Source organism: Myodes glareolus, chromosome 8 (genome assembly GCF_982192425.1).
Source record: "Myodes glareolus chromosome 8, mMyoGla1.1, whole genome shotgun sequence".
NCBI classification, from domain to species: Eukaryota; Metazoa; Chordata; class Mammalia; order Rodentia; family Cricetidae; genus Myodes; species Myodes glareolus.
The window spans coordinates 60280349-60298676 of record NC_142033.1 but is presented as its reverse complement, the minus strand read 5'-3'; the positions used below and the strand labels follow the sequence as shown (position 1 = coordinate 60298676).

The 18328-nt window shown below is 40.2% G+C and overlaps 1 long non-coding RNA gene across 1 annotated transcript in view; it reads left to right on the top strand.

The window, feature by feature from the left end:
* LOC125418031 (uncharacterized) overlaps positions 1-17098 on the top strand; it is a 140512-nt gene extending 123414 nt beyond the window's left edge. The window contains exon 3 of the long non-coding RNA XR_015002735.2: positions 15280-17098. This is a non-coding gene — a long non-coding RNA (uncharacterized LOC125418031). The remainder of the gene's footprint in view (positions 1-15279) is intronic.
* Positions 17099-18328: the final 1230 nt, after the last annotated feature.

Here is an 18328-nt window from a genome sequence, read left to right as displayed (position 1 = left end):
TAACAAATACCCAAACATTTCTGTAAAATTTAAGGATTTTCATGCGTTTTTAAAAAACTTAACTTCTTGCAAGAGAAACACTGATATACTTATCTTAACATTTATTAAATTAATCAAAGTTTACTTCTTAAAACTTAAAAAAGATGGTAGATCTTATGCTAGTCCTTGTAAGTGCCCACGCTCTGTGGCTTAGTTCACTCCTTTTGTCACAAAATAATACCACAGTTAGGCTGTTTGTAAGCAAGAGAACTTTGTTGCACACTGTTTGAGATGCTGGGTAGTCCAAAACCAGCAGATTTGTTGCCTTTGAAAGCTTACTTTCTCATTCAGATGGGACTGTCTGCCTGTTGCCTTACATGGTAGAAGAGACAATGAAGCCTTCATATGCCTATTAGAGGCACTGAGTCTCATTCCTGAGAGCTCTGCCTTTGTTATCTGATACCTCCATCACACCATGACCAAGTAGAAATACATGAATCCCAGGTTCAGGGCACAGATAATCAGACCAAAATATCTAGGTACCAGTTTAGGGATGAAAATAGGAGAACAAAATCTAGAAGACTAAACATATTTTAATTTCTTCCAAGAAGATTGTAAGATGTCTACAGAAAAATATCAAACCAAATCTCCCTCCTGCCCACAGTGTTAAGGTAGAAGACCCTGACCTGTGTTCTTTAGATGGACTTGAAGTTGATTGATTATGAAATTTGTCTTTGGATCTTCCATTATTTACTTTTCTCCACATAGAAAGAGAAGACTAAATGAAGCATAATGCTTCATTCAGGAGAGTATGCTTTCTCCAGCAGGGTGTACTGGTCTACCTCAGTGCAGGTGAACTGTAACAGTTGCTTGCTTCTTTTTCCCAATGACCTTTAGGTCTTAGTTAATACCTCATTTTCCCTTGAAGACATCACTTCCCTAGGTAGAATTTCCCTTCTGGGTATACTGTCTTGCAATTGTGCCTTCACATCTATGTTTCAATGACCGTTTTGTAAGTACATAAGGCATAATTTTTCTGGGTCTATTATATGTATGGTACAAGGAATGGCCTCCCCCACAAAGAATATTCAATAAATAGAATGAATAAATTAGTTGAAGCATCTGCACTGAGAACTTGAACTTTTCAAGCTTACACATCAGGAAGGGTCTACGCCATGGTTATAGTGGAGATGTGTTCAGTGTTAGGACTCTGGCATCATACCTGAGATACGGTGGAGCCCAGCTGCTGAGGAGAGGTCGCGCTAGTCAAAGAGCTCTGTAAAAGATGTTAACAATTGCTCAAAACAACTAACAAAGTGCCTCCTGCTGTGCTGTCTGAAGAGTCGATAGAGCTCTGGCCACTGCCCAGAGCTCTTGAGAGAATTGGGTGACAACGACACCAAATGACAGATTTATATAGTGCTTTACAGTTTATGAATCTTTTCCGTAAGCTATTGCATTTAATACTCATAAAACATCATGAAGTAGGCACAAACTTTTATTCTCTTATTAGAGGCGTGAAAGGGGGTTTAAAGAGTAAAAGTCTTACTGAGATCAGAGAACCCAGTGCTTTTCTTATTCCACATTGACTCTGAGAAGTTGCCACCCTTGCCAGTTCTTTATCTCTGAGCAGAGCCAGAATGTAGCTGCTATGACCAAATAATAAGAACAGCATCTATCAAGCGACCGTGTTGTGTCAGATGCTGGGTGAAGTACTGCTTGTGCATTGATCCATTTAATTCTCATAAAATACATTACTGCTGTCCCTGTTTTATGTGTGCAGAAGCTGAGGCACAGGATGTAGATTGTCTGTCCGTGGTTGCACACTGCCAAGTAACAATGCTCAATTTAGAACTCACGCTTTGACATCATCAGAGAACATACTCAGAACTGCCCTAATATACAAAAGCCTGGGTTCTGAAAGGAAATATCAGGCAAAAAAGCTGGCTGCTTTTCTGCCTAGCATGGTGACTTTGGCCAAGAATATATCTTCTTCATGCCTCAGTTTTCTAATATATGAACTGAGAAAGAAGACAAAACCTGGCACATGGTAAGCATTGAACAATGTTAGTCATTATTTTGGCAGTACTTTGCTGTCCATCTCTTTATGATGTAATGATAGACAATGACAGTCAGAACTAAAACTTGAAAATTAAAAGAAAATGAAATCAGAGTATGACAGATGAGAAAAAAAGCAAGTAATTCATTCTCAAGAGACAGACTGACTCCCAGGTTATAAAACCCTGATCATTACTTAAGCAGTAGAAAGTCATGGAATATAAAGACAAGGGTGTCGTGCTCAGTCTGCACATGTATACATACACACATGTGTATCCAGAGGCATACATCCATGTAGACATACATCCATATACATACTTGATTATGCATACATTAATTCATACCTCTCTATAAGCATATTATATATAAACACACACAAATATATGCTTACTTACAAACATATACACACATATTCACACTACTTGTCAAGAGGCAATATTTGGGTATGTGCAGCCTTCACTGCACAGGGAGGAGGTAACTCCATCTGACTGTTTTCCAACTAGTACTTGGGGGCTATCTCAGGGATTAAGTAGGTGACATTAAACAGAAATCTGACTCCCATACTTAACCAAATAGATTATTTTTTTGTATAAAAATTGTAGCCAAGGGCCTGGGCTGATGGTTCAGTACATAAAATGCTTGCTGTGTGTGCTCGAAAACCTGAGATCAGATCCTCAACACCCATATGAAAATCAGGGATGGCAGTATATGTCTCTACCCCTACTTCTGGGAGGCAAGTCAGGCAGCGATAGGCTGATTCCCAGGTCTTGCTAGCCAGCTAGTCTTGCTCAAACTGCAAGATCCAGATCAGTGAGAGATCCTGACTCAAAAAATAATGTGGAGGATGATAGAGGAAGATGCTCAATGCCGACTTTTGGCCTCTACATATGCCCACACAGGTAAGTGTACCTGCATGCGTGCACATGTCCACATGCATACACCACATGAACTGTGCCTGTAGACTGATCTGCTACCAGCAGAAACTTAGTCTTGCTTCATGTGTTGATGCTTTCATCCTTGCCTATCATCCTGCATTTTCCTTTCCTTATCACGACAATGTAGCTGTTCTTTCTCTGGTCTACTGTCCACACTCCAGTAATAAAAGGAAGGCATTAGAAAGGAGAAATGCCTGTGTTTGGGAAGGAAATTTGCCTTCATGTTCTAAGTTGTCCAACAATGTAGAAGCAGAGGATAATGGCATTGGGACCAAAAAAATATTTGAGCTGTTCAAGAAAAAATTTAGTTACTCTTGATCTACTGTTGTCTTGCCTTCTTCATCCTTTTCTTGGAATCTGACCACTATGTATTGCATCGTGGAGTCCCTGTGCCTTTGACTTCCCAATGGGCTTGGGCTGTGGGATGATGACAGGAGACTGGAGGAGATGAAAAGAAGAAAACCAAAAATATTCTTCATCAGATTCCCCCTTGCAGGATCATCCAAAGGCAACACTGCCCTTGATCACATATCAACATTTTCTCAAGCCAGCCTGTTGTTGGATATTTGTGCACAGTGCAAAGATGTATTGCTGTGATTGGTATAATAAAAAGCTGAGCAGTCAAGGCAGGAAGAATAAGTGGGATTTCCAGGGAGAGAGAGTCCCTGGCCTGGACCTTTAAAGTGCAGAGGAGATGCCAATGAGACATGGAGTCAGATATTCAGAATGAAAGAAAGGTCAAAAGCCACATGGTAAAATGCCGATGAATAAAAGCAGGTTAATTTAAGTTGTAAGAGCTAGCAGGACAAGTCTAAACTAAGGCTGAGCTTTCATCATCAGCCCTTTGTATACAGTTGTTTTCTGATTCCCAGCGTTCATCTCCTCCTTGTCTCTTGAGGTATATGGGTTACTGATAGCCGAAGATTATGCCCTTTCTGTATCCACACCTTTGTAGACAGTCCTTCTTTTGATATTGAATCTATTTGTGATGGTTGTATTAGCCCTCAGCTTGGCAAACTGTAAGACTACCCAGGAGATGGGCCTCTGGACATTAATTGAAGTGGGAGAACGTGCCCACTGTGTGTGGTGTCATTCTCTGGGTGAGATCCTGGCCTGTATTGATGAGAGAGAGAACTGGGCCCCATGCATTTATAGCTCTTTGTTTCTGATTTTGTGACAGGGATAGATCATTTAGCTCCTTGTGCCTTGCCTTCCCTGCCACAATGGACTTTACCTTGAATTGTGAACTAAAATAAATATTTTTTTCCTTAAGTTGCTGTTGCTAAGAAATTTTGTCACAGCGACAAACAAACAAACAAACCAATCCAAACCTTTTGGAAAGTGCCTGTCAGTCAGTCTGGGGACAATGAAGCTGTGTTCCTACTGATTGTTCCTGTTATTTTCTGTGTTCTACTCTTACATAAGCAGACATTTAAAGGTGTAGAGCAAGTATTAGCAAGAATAAGAAACAGAATTAAGAAGGCAAGGCTAGAATCTGGTATAGGCAGTGAGTGAAGTCTAGGGATGCCAGCATTCTCCACCAAGGTCCCATGTAGTTGATTTTGTCTTGAAAGAAAAGAAAAAAACTTCTTTTGGCTTGGATTTTTAATTACATTACAATCAAGTAATTCCAAGAGTCTCATCATTATGAACCAGCAGAATAAACAGCATTATACTACTACTATTTAATCTGATCTTTGATTATACACTGTTTTTAACTTAATAATACCTTCGACTATACAGCATACTACAGCTCTCAAAATGTTTTTACTTGGATGGTCTAATTTAATCTTTATTAAGCAGCACAGTGTTAATTATTATTATGACTCAGTTGCAGATTAGTTCAACCTAAGTCCACTGAAAGTTCGTTGAGCACCTACTGCACATACATTCTACTAACTGCTGAAGTTTCCTTTCCCACAAACACAGACCACCTAAGTAAGAACGAGCAATGAAAGTTTACTCATCATTTGCTAATGTAGGAATCAGCTGCCATTATTTTAATGTGACAGCTCCAAGGGAGGACAGAGATGTGGGGAGCTTCAGAGTGGGGCTTGAGGAGTGTTACTAGCTGTGTTCTGTGCTCTGAGGTGGCACCTTGTCAGAGTGAAGATGGAAACACACCAACGTGATAATGGAGATGAGTGAGGAGTGGCGGCATTTTATCTGTGCTTCTGTTAATCCCAGGAGACTGCCGTGTTCTTGTTTTCTTTGTTACCTGTGCTTCAGCTACAATTCCCTTTTTTGCATATGCGATTTTGAGTTGTCACTTTCAATGTCAAGAGTGCTAAGAAAAGCCAGCTCCATTTGAAAACGTACTGTTTTGTTTGGTGTGGTTCTAAGCAGTCTTTTAAGTCCCAGGAGTAATTCTCAGAGTTGGGTTGTAGCAGTGCTTGCTAGGCTTTGGCGTGCAAAGAAACACTGGGAATCCTGTCAAAGTGCAGAGTCTAATCCAGTTGGTCAGTATATCCAGATGGTCTGTATTTCAAGCAAACTCCCTGTTAGGGATTGCATGTGCAATGTTCTCCATAGGCTCATGTCATTGAGCACCTGGTCCCCAACAAATGGTAGTGCTTGGGTGTGGGAAGTCTTTAGGACAAAGTGGATCACAGGGGCAGCAGGCATTATGGGTCATAGCTCAGCTGTGGTTCCAGCCTATATTTTCTGTTTCCTGTTCACTGACCTGTGAGCAACCTATGGAGCGGGCTTGCACTGCTTGTAGCAGGGGCTGGTCCTGTCACTCTTTCCCTTGCCATGAAACAGTGAACCCAAATAAATCCTTTCTCCCTGAAGCTGCTTCCTTAAGGTATGTAGTCTCTGTGATGAGAAAGTTAACTAATGCGCTCCCAGGTGATGCTGATGCAATAGGTTTGCAGACCACATCCCGGGACACCAAGAACTAGATAGCATAGGTAAGGTAGCTAGGAGCCAGGCCTTGGTCACCAATGTCAGTACACTCTTCAATACACTCCCATGAAGCTTTCAGGTTTACAGTGGTTCGCTGAGGGTTGGATAATTAAATAACACTGCCATTTGAGAAAACAAAAAGATGGCTACAAGGAATTTTGACATTTACCCACCACAACACAACAGCAGCAGCAGCAACAACAACACAGTTATAGTTTTACAAGGAATACTGGAAAATGTGAATGATACATTGAAAACCTATCCTTTGACAAGCTGAGATGTTTTCTGTTTTGTTCTTTAAACAAGATGGTGCGATGGGAAGATTGCTCACCCTGGAGCCTTCCAATGCGGGTTGAAAATTTATTCTATTGTTCCCAATGTATGTGCCATGGAAGTTCCTTGTTCCTGCATATGTGTGTGTTATACGTAATTTTATGGCCAAATGTACTAATATGAGAACTCATTTTTCTTTATAATTGAACTGAGTTTGTATTTTTTAAAGAATACTTATTTCTCTAGGAGCAGAAAATGCAATATTATCAAATGTAGACAAACCCAGGCACATTTCTCTTAGTTGTTTTTGGATAAAGTTAATCCAATGAAAGATTCTCCCGGCCTTCAGTTGTCCTCTTGCCTCCTTATCTATTGAGTCACCTTTGCTTCTCGTCATTGACTTTGTAACTCATTCTTGAGAAGGTTATTAATGTTACTGCAGGTTGCACATTTGTTTCTTGTCAATATCTCTATAGGAAGTATCTATAGAGGGGGAAGTGTTGTAGTTCCCTGTGCATCTGCTTTCCAAGTCTTTGAAGGCTTTTTGTCATCTTTTTTCGCCCAATGGATGAGCTCTGCAAGTTAATATTCATTCTAAGAAAACCCCAAACTTTTTAATGATGTATTTTATCCATTTAAAAAATGTATATTATTTTATTTTGTGTGTTTATCTATCTCTATCTATCTATCTATCTATCTATCTATCTATCTATCTATCTATGCATGTCTGTGGATCACATGCATGAGGTATTCACAGAAGTCAGAAAAAGGTGTTTGATTCTCTAGGATTGGAGCTATAAGTAGTTGTAAACTGCCATGTGAGTCCTGGGAGTGATACCCAAGTCTTTGGAAGTCCAAGAAGTGCTCTTGGACTAAGCCAAATTTCTAGTTTCATGTTATCCATTTTTTAATGTGATTATTCAAGCAATAGCAAATGTCTCCTATACAACAAATACTATGTTAGCACTAGAACCAATATCTATAACTCTCCCATAATATTCAGTGTAGAGCCAGAATGAAAGCTTGCTAAAAAGTAATATGAACAGAAACTTTCGTATTATGTATTGGGCATATTTGAGTAGATAAACATTACCTAAAATAGCAACAGTCTTTTGTGACATAGAAATGCTTCAGAATACTCACTAGATCTTTGGTATACTTAGTTTTCTTTAAAGGTATCACTACGTTTAATGCCCCATTATTCAAATTTCTTATGGCAGGCAGTTCCTCTTTGGTTCTTTCCAGTTTACCTGGACTGTATCTCTCTGTTTTTTGTGATTTAGTAATAAACTTAGACTGTGGCTAGGTGCCCAGAACCAGGCACATTTATAGATAAGAAATGAGTCTAAGTCTATTGTTCTGACACTTCTTTCATACACTATCTTGAGGTTGTTGGGGATTTGTGTGTGTGTGTGTGTGTGTGTGTGCAGGAGGAATTGGAACTCCTCAATTTCCTTTGTGTAAGATGGCTTTTAGACTCCTCTATGGCAATAAGCTATTGAGTCATATGATATCTTAGGAAAAGGCTTCATCTGAAAGAGATTTATTGGCTGCCTTTGCTCAGAAAACATCTACACCTCCATAGAAGTTTTATCAGCCTTCCTGAGTGAGAGCCCTGGTAGGGCATGGGCAGAGGCTTCTCTCTCTTAAGATTGACCCTATTTTCTTTCTTCTGTCTTCTTTCCTCTATAAGCTTTTTGAAATATAATGGCTTCTTATTGAAAGACAAATGAGATTTGCATTGTATGATATATGCTTTTCTTCTCTATTCTGTTGCTGACACCACTTTTTCCTTGAGTCTCCCAATGCAATACCTTTTTGGAATCAAACTCCATTTTCATTCTTTAAAACTTGAGCCTTAGAAATTATTTTCTCAGCCTGAGTTTAAAAGCAAAGTTAAAGAAACACAGTTCAGCCAGAGATACATCCCTGTGTTTTTCTGTGCTTGCCTTTCTTGTGAAACTCTGGAGTCTTCAGGTATTATGATTTGAATATGAACTATTTCTCCAGAAAGCTCATGCACTGAAGGTTTAGTTCCTACTAGTGAATCAAGTCATTGACAGGTGATAACCTCATTAATGGATTTAGTCGTTGATTGATGCATAGCTCAATGAATCTAGTCCTTGATCCCTTCCTTCCTCTTTCCTTCCCATATGTCATGACACGAGCAACTTTTCTCACTCTTCTGTTACGATGCTCCAAGTTACCAAAGTCCAGAAACACAAACTGAGTGATCTCCTGAAGCCTCTGAAACAGTGAGGCCAGTGAACTTTTCCTCAATTAAATTATATTATCATCACGATGCAAACTCTGACAAACACAGCAAGGTAGCAGGGAGGTTAGGAGAAAAAACAAATCTCACACATTCTTCTGAAATTTCATCCCTTCACATATAAAAGGGGCCAAGATAGCTGGATAGGAGGCCAAGGGACAGGAGACAGCTAGACCTGGGGCTATGTGATGTTTGTTCTCCAAGAGGGACATGATACTTCTTAGGCTGAGGTATAAAGAAAGATAAAGGATAGAGATAACATGTAAGGGGACAAGCAGTTTTGACTAATTGGTAAGCAATTAAAAATATATAGTTGTGATAATATGTTATTGCAAATGTTTTAAATAAATGCATATAAACTTTCTTGAAATTTCAATAGAGCACCCCTCATTAAAATACTAAGAGTAGCATTTTACACCTCTTATAGAGGGTACCTATTGGTTCTTGCCAGACACTTTGGGCAAGAAAATTCTTTGGCTGTATATTGACTCAATTCCCAGGATTCTCTTGAATGAAACCCTCAATCTTTATCAAACAACTAAAGCCCAATCTGTGTAAGAGAGAGCTGGCTATGCTACAAGAAATCATGTTTCCATCCTCCGGGGTCCCATCTGTGTCCTGGATGTCACCTGGAGAGATAGTTTTTGAAGCAGTTAAGCAGGGCAAGTCAAGGACAAAACCTTGGATGAGTCAGGCAGGAGCCATCAGCAGTGGGGGAGGGCAATTCCCTGTCCTGCATTGTTCTGATAGGAGGGAGGGGCGCTCAGTTGAACTTTCCTTTTCCGTACCTTTAAAGGCTGCTTTCGGAGACTGTAAAATCCCGTGTGAGACCTTTAGAAACCGCATGGTTATTTATCTCTAAACCCTTTGGAGGTATGACCCCGAGACATTGCTTATCTCTCCAGGATTTCATTTATAATTTTAAGGTTATTTCTAATGAGCTATGGCTGAGAAGAAAGAAGGAAAAAAATTAATCATTTCCCAAGGAGTGCCCTTCCCCCAGCCAACATACACACACAGACATACATGCTGCAAATGGGAAAAATGTTCGAAATAGAGGCAGGCTCTAATTACTCAGGCTGGAACGGGGCCAGGATATTGGTCATTGGATTTTCTCTCTTCCCTCCCCAGTTTCTTTTCTCTTCCCTTCTGTCATCGTTCCCCAACCATCAGGTGGGTGGGTGGGTTGCTGGCTGACTGATGGTTGGCAAACAGAAATAGTTTGGGAGCAAGTGTTCTTGGGGTATGTTCACTGAAGAATGAACCACAGTAACAAAGAACAGTTTTTCTGTCAATGTTCAGCCAATTTGCTCTCAAGGCAGCAGTTAGGGAGATACACTACATTAACACACACACACACACACACACACACACACACACACAGAGAGAGAGAGAGAGAGAGAGAGAGAGAGAGAGACATACACACACTTAAATTTTGGCAAATGATAGCAAAGAGAGAGAATGTAGAAATCAAATAATCCTGAATGGGACAAGGAAGAGCAAAGACATAAAGGGTGTGAGTACTCACCTCTACTTAAAATAAATCATTTTATTCTAAGGAGCACAGGAGCAAATGTGACTGTCTTGAAAGACAGCATGTCCCATTGTGACATGGACAAGAGAGAAAGTAAAATCCACAAGGTGGAAGAAGTTGAGCAACTTACGTTGGCCAGGCGTGCTCAATAGGCCCTTTTCTGTTTGGTGATACGGCCCTCGTTAGCCACACCGAATCATTCTTGTAAAGAAAGTATGGTCACAGATGATCTCAGTCATCACGGAGACTCCCAGTAAGTGTTAGAGTTTGTAATCTGGATTTCTTAGCCACAGTCTGTTGACGTTCAGACAGTGTAAGAGGATTTGTTCAATAAGTAGAGATTTGTCTTACAACATGACTGTCTGGTTCACCTACAGAAGAAAACAAGCCACGCTTCTTAGCCTGACTTTGCAGCACGCTGGCAACTGGCTTTGCAGGTCTGGAGTTATACAAGCATCACTGCCTTCTTCTTGCCCCCTGGGTCCTTGGCTCTCAGCAGGTGTGTCTTCTGCCCACCTCTTTGCCTCATTTGGAGCAATGTGTCTGGATTGATGCACTTTCTTTTGTCTGAAAATCCTTTTTAATAAACTTAAGTATAAGTTATTGTGGGGACGGGTCTCTTCTTGGATGCACATCCTACAAGATACCTTCTAGGTGGCCAGATCTCTTCCTGAGTGGGGTGCGGGGTTTTCAAAGCTCTATTAGAACTCCGTAATCATGGCATGGTACAGATGAGAGCCCTTGCACCATGCTCTCCGCTTACAGTCTCTGCATACCCTAGGCCCTGCGTTATGTTGTTCACAGTCACTTTTTCATTTATTCTGTATAGAAATCCAACGAGAGAAGAGTGACGCTTAGAAAGTACATGCAAGTGTTGTACAAAGAGTGAGAAATTGGTCTAGAAGTGGAAGCAAAAAGTGTCTGATTCTTGTGCCTGATGTGAGTTGCTGTTCCGGTCTCTCTGACTTTTTGCAAGCTACTCCTGTTTCCAGGACCTTCTCAGTCATATCTGTCTAATACAGGAAAGGAGCAGAGACTGAATACGCTGAGCACAAATGCAAAGCCTGTCAATATCAGCTGCTTTCCGAGTGGTCATGAGGTTGGTATTAGTAGTCCTGTGGCTATGTCACCTCACCAGCCAGCTTTCTGGGTGGGTTACAAGTGCAGTGTCTTGTACTGGAAGAGCCGCTGAATCAGAACTCTGTCTTAACAAGAGTCTCCCGTGAGATTGCTATGAGCTTTGAAGTCTGAAGACCATGCTTGCATAGTCACTGAGAGCGAAATGCTCTTCCTTCCGAGTCTTACTTCTCACTTCCAGGAATGTGTCAGTACTGTAATGGACCTTGGTTTCTTTCAGGAGGTGATGATACTTAGGAACTAAAAGGCTTTGTTTTAGGTGTACTCGAGACCATAGAATTGTTTCCATTTTTCTCCATTTATATTTGTGTGGAAATATAAATTTCTGTGGGGGTGGAAAACCCTGGCTCCAACGTTCTCATAATAAGCACATAGCTGCTCCTTCCCTTTGCATGTGAACAATTTCCTGATCTATTTATTTCCCTGTTGATACCATCTTTGTGGGATACTGAACTTGGTCTGCTGGCTCAGGCTTCCATCCCACCTGGAGATCTATTTGTAACTTTTTTGGGGACAGCTCCTTGTGGCTCAGAAAAGTTCGTACCAAGAGAAGGTTCTTCCTCATATTTCCCTAAAGTCAAATCATTGCAACTGCTCTCTCTTTTTGCCCAGCCGCTGCTAGAAGTGGCAGGATATAGTTGAGAGACGACTGTCTTAAAACATGGATTTTTTTTCTTTTATCAATCATTTCTCTGTCTGATAAGTACTTAAACTATTTAATTTCTGATTGACTTGGGTTTTTTATTTGTAAAATGAGGGGCAATGCTATGAGAATGAAGCAAGAATTTAAACGTCTTAGGATTATCAGGCCTATATCAAAGGTAAAATAAAATGAACTCTTCTCTTCTTCCTTTCTTCTCCTAATAAAACACTTCTAAATGCCTGATCTGTGAAGAAAAGAGTGAGCAAATATTTGATTCATTTTCTTACAAAACAGAATAAAGGATAAAAGAGTATTTTTGACAATTACATAAATGTGCAATTAGAAATTTTGGCAACTATATACCCAAGACTCTGTAATACAGAAATTAGAGAGAGAACCTCTTGCAACTTGTTTTCAGGTAGAATAGAAAACAGTAGACAAGAAACAGGCAATTGAAGGCATAAGTTCTGAGAGACCCCGGAAAAGTGACTTCAGCTGGGTCATACAAAGCCTGTGATGCCTTGGGGATTGTTCTGTGCTAGATCAGAGATAGTTTTATACATAGTTTTCATTGTCTGTAAAAGGGAGATATGTGTATTTGCCAAATTGGATTTTGTGAGGCATTTTAAGAATATCAGGGAAGATGAAACCTAAGAAATGGTGAAGCACAACGTGATAGTTCTTGTCATATCTAGCAAGCATTTGATAAAACTTTGGGCAGATGAAGGGATGAACAGAACAACAGGGTGACAGAAAGGACAGTGACAGCCAGCAGTGAAGCTTTCTCTATCTTTTCTAGATGGCAAGAACAAGAGACATTTGGAGAAAGGCTACTAACTTTCCATGGTGAGAGAGAAAGCTTTTAGTACAGACATAATGAATCCTTAGGACACAAAGTCAGGAAAGCAGGTAGACAGCATTTAAATAAATGTCTTGACTAAAAAACATTTTAAAATGCAGAAGTAAAAACGTTAACCATTTGAATCTATCTTGACATTTCTGAGTTAGCCCAAGGGCTATTTTCTTCCTGCTCAAGAAGCCGTGATGTTTTCCTGAAATTGCTATTTCCTGGGCTGGACCACCATCTTGGAAGGGAGGCTGTGTGAAATTTATCGCAGCCACATTCCCCGTGTGTTCTCTTTCTTCCACACTCCTGTCTTGTGCTGTGGTGCTGGATAATCACATGGATGGGTGTGCTCCTGGACTGGATCCTCTTCTCATACTACAGGGAGCAGACAATGGGCGCAAGGCTATCTACTCAGCTCTCCAAGGATCCAGATCCTGGAAGCACATTGTTAGGTGATGCTGAGAAACTGGGTTGGTCTTAGGAAAACCGGGGCTGACAGATAAGACAATGACATCCAGCACTGGGGCTTTCTCTAACTTTTCTAGAAAGAAAGAACAAGAGGCATTTGGAGAAGTGCTACCAACTTTCTCTCACAAAAGAAAATGCCTTCTTAGCAGAGACACAATGAGTTTACAGAACACATTGTCAGGGAGGTAGGAATACAGACTTCCTTTCTCCCTCCCTCCTTCATTACTTCCTTCTCTCAACAAAACATTTATAAGCACTGGATATCTTTCAAAATGTCATTAAAAAAAGATCACCCCTCAAATCTCAGTACTTTACTGGCTATCTCTCATCTGTTTTTTTCATCTCTATTCTTTTAACTGCTGGAGATGCTGATGTCCATGGTGACATTCACAGGGCTGCTGTGGTTTCTTGTTGGGCTGCAACGGGAATGTAAGCTCAGGTATTTTGTTTTTTCAGTGCTGGGAATGGGATCAGCTCATGTTTGGGGCATCCATGTTTGCATCTGCATACAAACTTTATAATGTTTCTTGGCTTTCATTATACAGAAAGGATAATCACATCCCTTCACAGAGCTGCTTTCTGCTCATTTCTATGTTGACATGTAGCAGAGCCTCCATAAACGCTGGTTTCCCTCTATTTTCATAGGTATTTGCCTACCAGGAAAGAGGCCAGGTGATATCAGAAGACAGTTAGACAAGTGGAGGATAAGCAGGGAGAGACCAGCTGAACCATCAGCATCCTCTCCCCTACCATGTTCCTGCAGCTCTTGAGAGGAGAAAGAGCTCCTCAAGTCAGCAACTCTGTGTCCTATTGCAGTAGCGCTTCTTTTGCAGCCAGTCAGAGCAGGTTCAAAAGCTCTGCTGATGTCAGTTAGGCAGTTAAAGCCCCAGGTTCCCAGTGCTCTGCTAGTGGCTCAGAGATTTAACATGAGACGATTGCATTGCAGTCTACTACAACAATGTTAATGTCTATTCATTAGTGTTGATTTAAATTACATTTCTTTTTCTAGTCCCAAAAGCTGGAAGGTCCCAGGTACAGATAGCAGCAGATTTATGTTTGTGGAGGGTTCATCTTCTCCTTTCTTATTTTCTGGTTAAGACAATTACTATTAACTTACAGGAATTTGGATACACTCATGAAATAGCTGATTTTAGTTTTTCACCTTTCCAATGATCCACAGTTTTGCCCTACATAGGCATTATTGCTCACTTGTTTCACGTACCCAAATGAGCACACACTGAATGACGCTTTTATTAATGGAGGCGTCAAGAGTGTCTACTTTGTGCCAAGTTCAGCCTTAGTCTGTCAGTAAAGCAGATGGTTGTTCTCTCCTTCGGAATGTCTATGCCCAGGTACCAACCATCTCCTTTGCTCATCGACAACAAGACAAACAAAGGAAATCGAAAGAAAGAGAGTGGGAATTGGAGAGCTTGCTGTTGAGACTGTTGATGGAATCTAGACTATGTGCTTCTATCCGGGACCTGTCACTTTCCAGTGGGGTCATTTTGGAAAATTATGAGCTCCACTCAGTCTTGGATTCCTTGCTTGCAAAGTGAAAGCATCTCTAATGTCACTTGGGAGCTGTGAGGATTTAGAGAGCCAGTCCTGTAGGAGCATTCCAGAAAAATTCTCTTCAAAAAGCTCATAATGACTGTGTGACTGATGGCCAAAACTGCTTCCAAACGTGGTTCTAAACATCTTGTAATTGGCAGATAGGGAATATTGTTACAACATTTACTTCATTGATGGAGACATTAAGATTCACTTAACTTGTTCAAGATCACACAGCTCTCATGTGTCCAAGTCAGGCTTTGAACGTGGTCCATGTGGGTCCAGCGTCTGCTTTCTTCTTCATTATGCTATTAAAGTGCTGAGCCCTGATTCAGTTAAGATTGCTTTGGATCATTGGCACCATTTCCCTTTTCAGTCTGAAAGTTTTGCAGAAACAAACGAATGAGTATGACTTTAGTTTTTTTTTTTTAATTTGTGTGTGAATGTTTTGCCTGAATGTATATTCCTGTGTATCATGTATATGCCTGGTACCCATGGAAACCTGAAACACTCAATTGCCTGAAGCTAGAGCAACAGACGATGTGAGATGCCATGTGGGTGCTGGGAACTGAACCCAGGTTCTCTGGACTCTAAACCTCTGAGCCATTTCTACAGCCCAGACTTTAGCATTTTTTAAAATTATGACCTCCCAATGACTCATCTTCTCTTTTCCAGGAATGGGCACACCGAGGTATCCACTGGGAGTTTCAAGGGCACTAGGATCTGTACTCAGTTAAAAAAGGATAATGGACTGATTCACGTGAGTTTGCATGGACCATGCATCGTGTTGCTCGTTTAACATCAGACTTCTCACAGTGGTACCTTTGTGCCGCCACAACTGTGCATCTGTGTGTGAAGTTCTGCAGTCTGGATGGTATCATTCTATCTGTCTCTCTTCTCTGAGTAAAGTCATTTTTATCTCATATTGTGGGGACATCCTCTTTATTCCTGATATACCCAGGAGCATCGGATCTTGTTGGCTTTTATGGCAACCACGATGGGACTACTTTGCATTTCCTCCTATCTCTCCAAACATCTGTCTTTAAAGGGATTGTGACATGAGCTGAATGTATTATAGATCAAAGTGCAGATTCATCACTAGCTAATGTTACATCTTTATGGAGTTTTTTCATATTGCATATTCACTTTATGATATGGTATAATGAATGCGGTTTCTAACTGTTGCCATGCATTCACCAGCTGTCTTTATTGGGTTTTACCTAACAATGCTTAAATGTTTCTGGTGTTGGTATTATTGTTATTGATTAATTTGATTTACCAATATATTAAGTACATTTAGAATATTTTACAGCTATTTCTCCAGAGTTCTCATACAGAAACAAAAATGTGAAAGATCAACAAATTTAATGAATAAATAAGACACTTGTCATTAAGGTTGTCTATTCAAGGGCAATAAACTTTCCACATAATTATATTATAGTTTGGTTTGAGGATTTTACTGGTATTTGCTTGTAATATACAAAAGCCTGGTATGGCAATTTGATATTTTTTCACAAAGCAATTATGTCAAGATCTATTGTGAATATGTATCTTGAATGAATTAAATAGTCTGCATCTTTGTTTCAAATTCATACATACATTTGCTTTAGTTTTGATGTATTTTATTTTAATCAATATAGTAATTGCACATATCTATAAGGTATGATTATTCCATGTGTATGCACTGGTGAGATAGAGTAATTGGTATATCTGTTATTACAGACATATCAACTCTTTGTGTTGGGAATTTATAAACCTCTACTAGTTCCTCAATCAGTTGTTGTCCAGCACCATTGTCCTGCTGCGGCACGGAATATTAAAATTTATTGCTTCTAACCAGCAACACCTCTGTACTGAGTAGCTCTGCTATATTTGTTGATTCTCTTCCCCAGTCTCTGCTACTACTGTTTTATTATCTACCCTAACACATCTTAATACATGCACATGCCCTGAGTTACAACACACCCTCCTTCATATACATGCACACATGTGCTCATACAACAGTGCTAACCCTGCTGTTAGATTTCGCTGATTCATCCACATCACTCTTCTCGGCCATCACCTCTCTTGGGAATGTCTTTCTGTCTTCTGTTTCTGAGTACAAATTTTCGTTTTCCATGAACCCTGTCCTCGTAGGTCCAGCTCGTTATGCTCTTTCCTCTATTTCTATTCATATGGCATTCATATCCACAGCATGTCATTTGAGACCGGTGTGCTGTCTACTGCAGGAATGAGGTATGGTTTGAAATTACAGTTATTATCCATCCAACTCACTCAGCTGACTGGAAAGGATTGGGGATAGAACAGAGTTCCAAAAAAGTTAATTACTTCTAATATTCTTCATAATCATCTAGTACAATGCTAAGGCTATAACTGATATAAATAACTGACTTTTCATGTGATTCATTACTGATATCAATAACTGCTTCTTCATGTGATTCATTTCTAATTAAGTAAACACAATATCTTGCAATAAAGCAATATGTATAAAACAGTAGAGCATGTTTTGCATCAGATATTTTTTTTTCTGGAACAGGTAGTTTTCTTTGGTATGGTTTTCATAAAGCTCTACGCTCAGGAATAGCCCTTGGGAGTGTTCAAGGAAAAATATGTCATCGAGGAGTACCCAGAAAGTTGGCTTAAAGTCAGTATTGCCTCTGGGCTATACCCAGCAATGAGAACATGATGAATGCAGAGAGCTGGATGATGTGAGACCTGGGACACTGAGCATGAAGAAAAACATTGCTTACGTTGCCTGGTAAAAAGAGAAGACTGCTTTCTTCCACTCCTAGTATGGTTCTTAATGTTTGTTATTCTGTGAGGGTACATGTGCTTCACAAATACCCATGCCCAGCCACTTCTGTGGTTTTCAGTCACTGGTCCCATATACACCTGCCAGTCTTTCTGGAAGGAGTTTCATCAGCAGAAGGCAAAGCCCGATATGGTCTTTTTGTTAACCTATCAGCCATAAGTTTGTTATTAAACCCTGACATGTACAGCACATTACTTTAGGTAGGCACATTATTTGTTTTCAATACCAGTTAAGAACATGTTTAGAATCTGCCAGAATTTCGACCTGTCTCTCCCAAGCACCTGGTGGGTTCCTACTTACTGCTTACATCATTTCCCATTTTGCCCAGAGAAATGGCTTAGATTGCAGGGAGGCTTGTAACAGGTGTAGTGTATGTTCTTGTTTTTCCTAGTAGCAGATGGTGCTGAAAGATGATCATCTCGGTGGGACCATTACAGGATAATGCACAGGAATAAATAAGCACAATGATAGGTCTCAGCTAAGACAGCCGGGGATTGGGGTCGGTCCAGTATTTGAAAATGGTACAGAGAGCACTGAGTAGCTCTATCTACCAGCTCTAACACTCTGCTTCTCTTTTATTTTTTCTATATGTAAAGACTCCACCCCTCCCCCACTAAATTAACCAACCCACTTCTCACGTGAATTATAGGTAACATATTAAAGCAGATCTAGATAAAAGGGAGTTTCTGACAGTACTTAAAGGGAGGAAGTAATTTTCTTGGAGTTCATTCCCAACCCCAAGAATTTTCTGTTTTTATTTTAATAGATTTTATGGGACCTAGTCTTTGATCTTGCCCTCTTAAAAATCAGAGCAAGGAAAGGTTAATTCCAGCAATTCTATCCTAATGCACCTCGGCTGGTTTTCATGAAGACACCACATGAGTGTAATTTAACATGCTATTGTACTGAGAA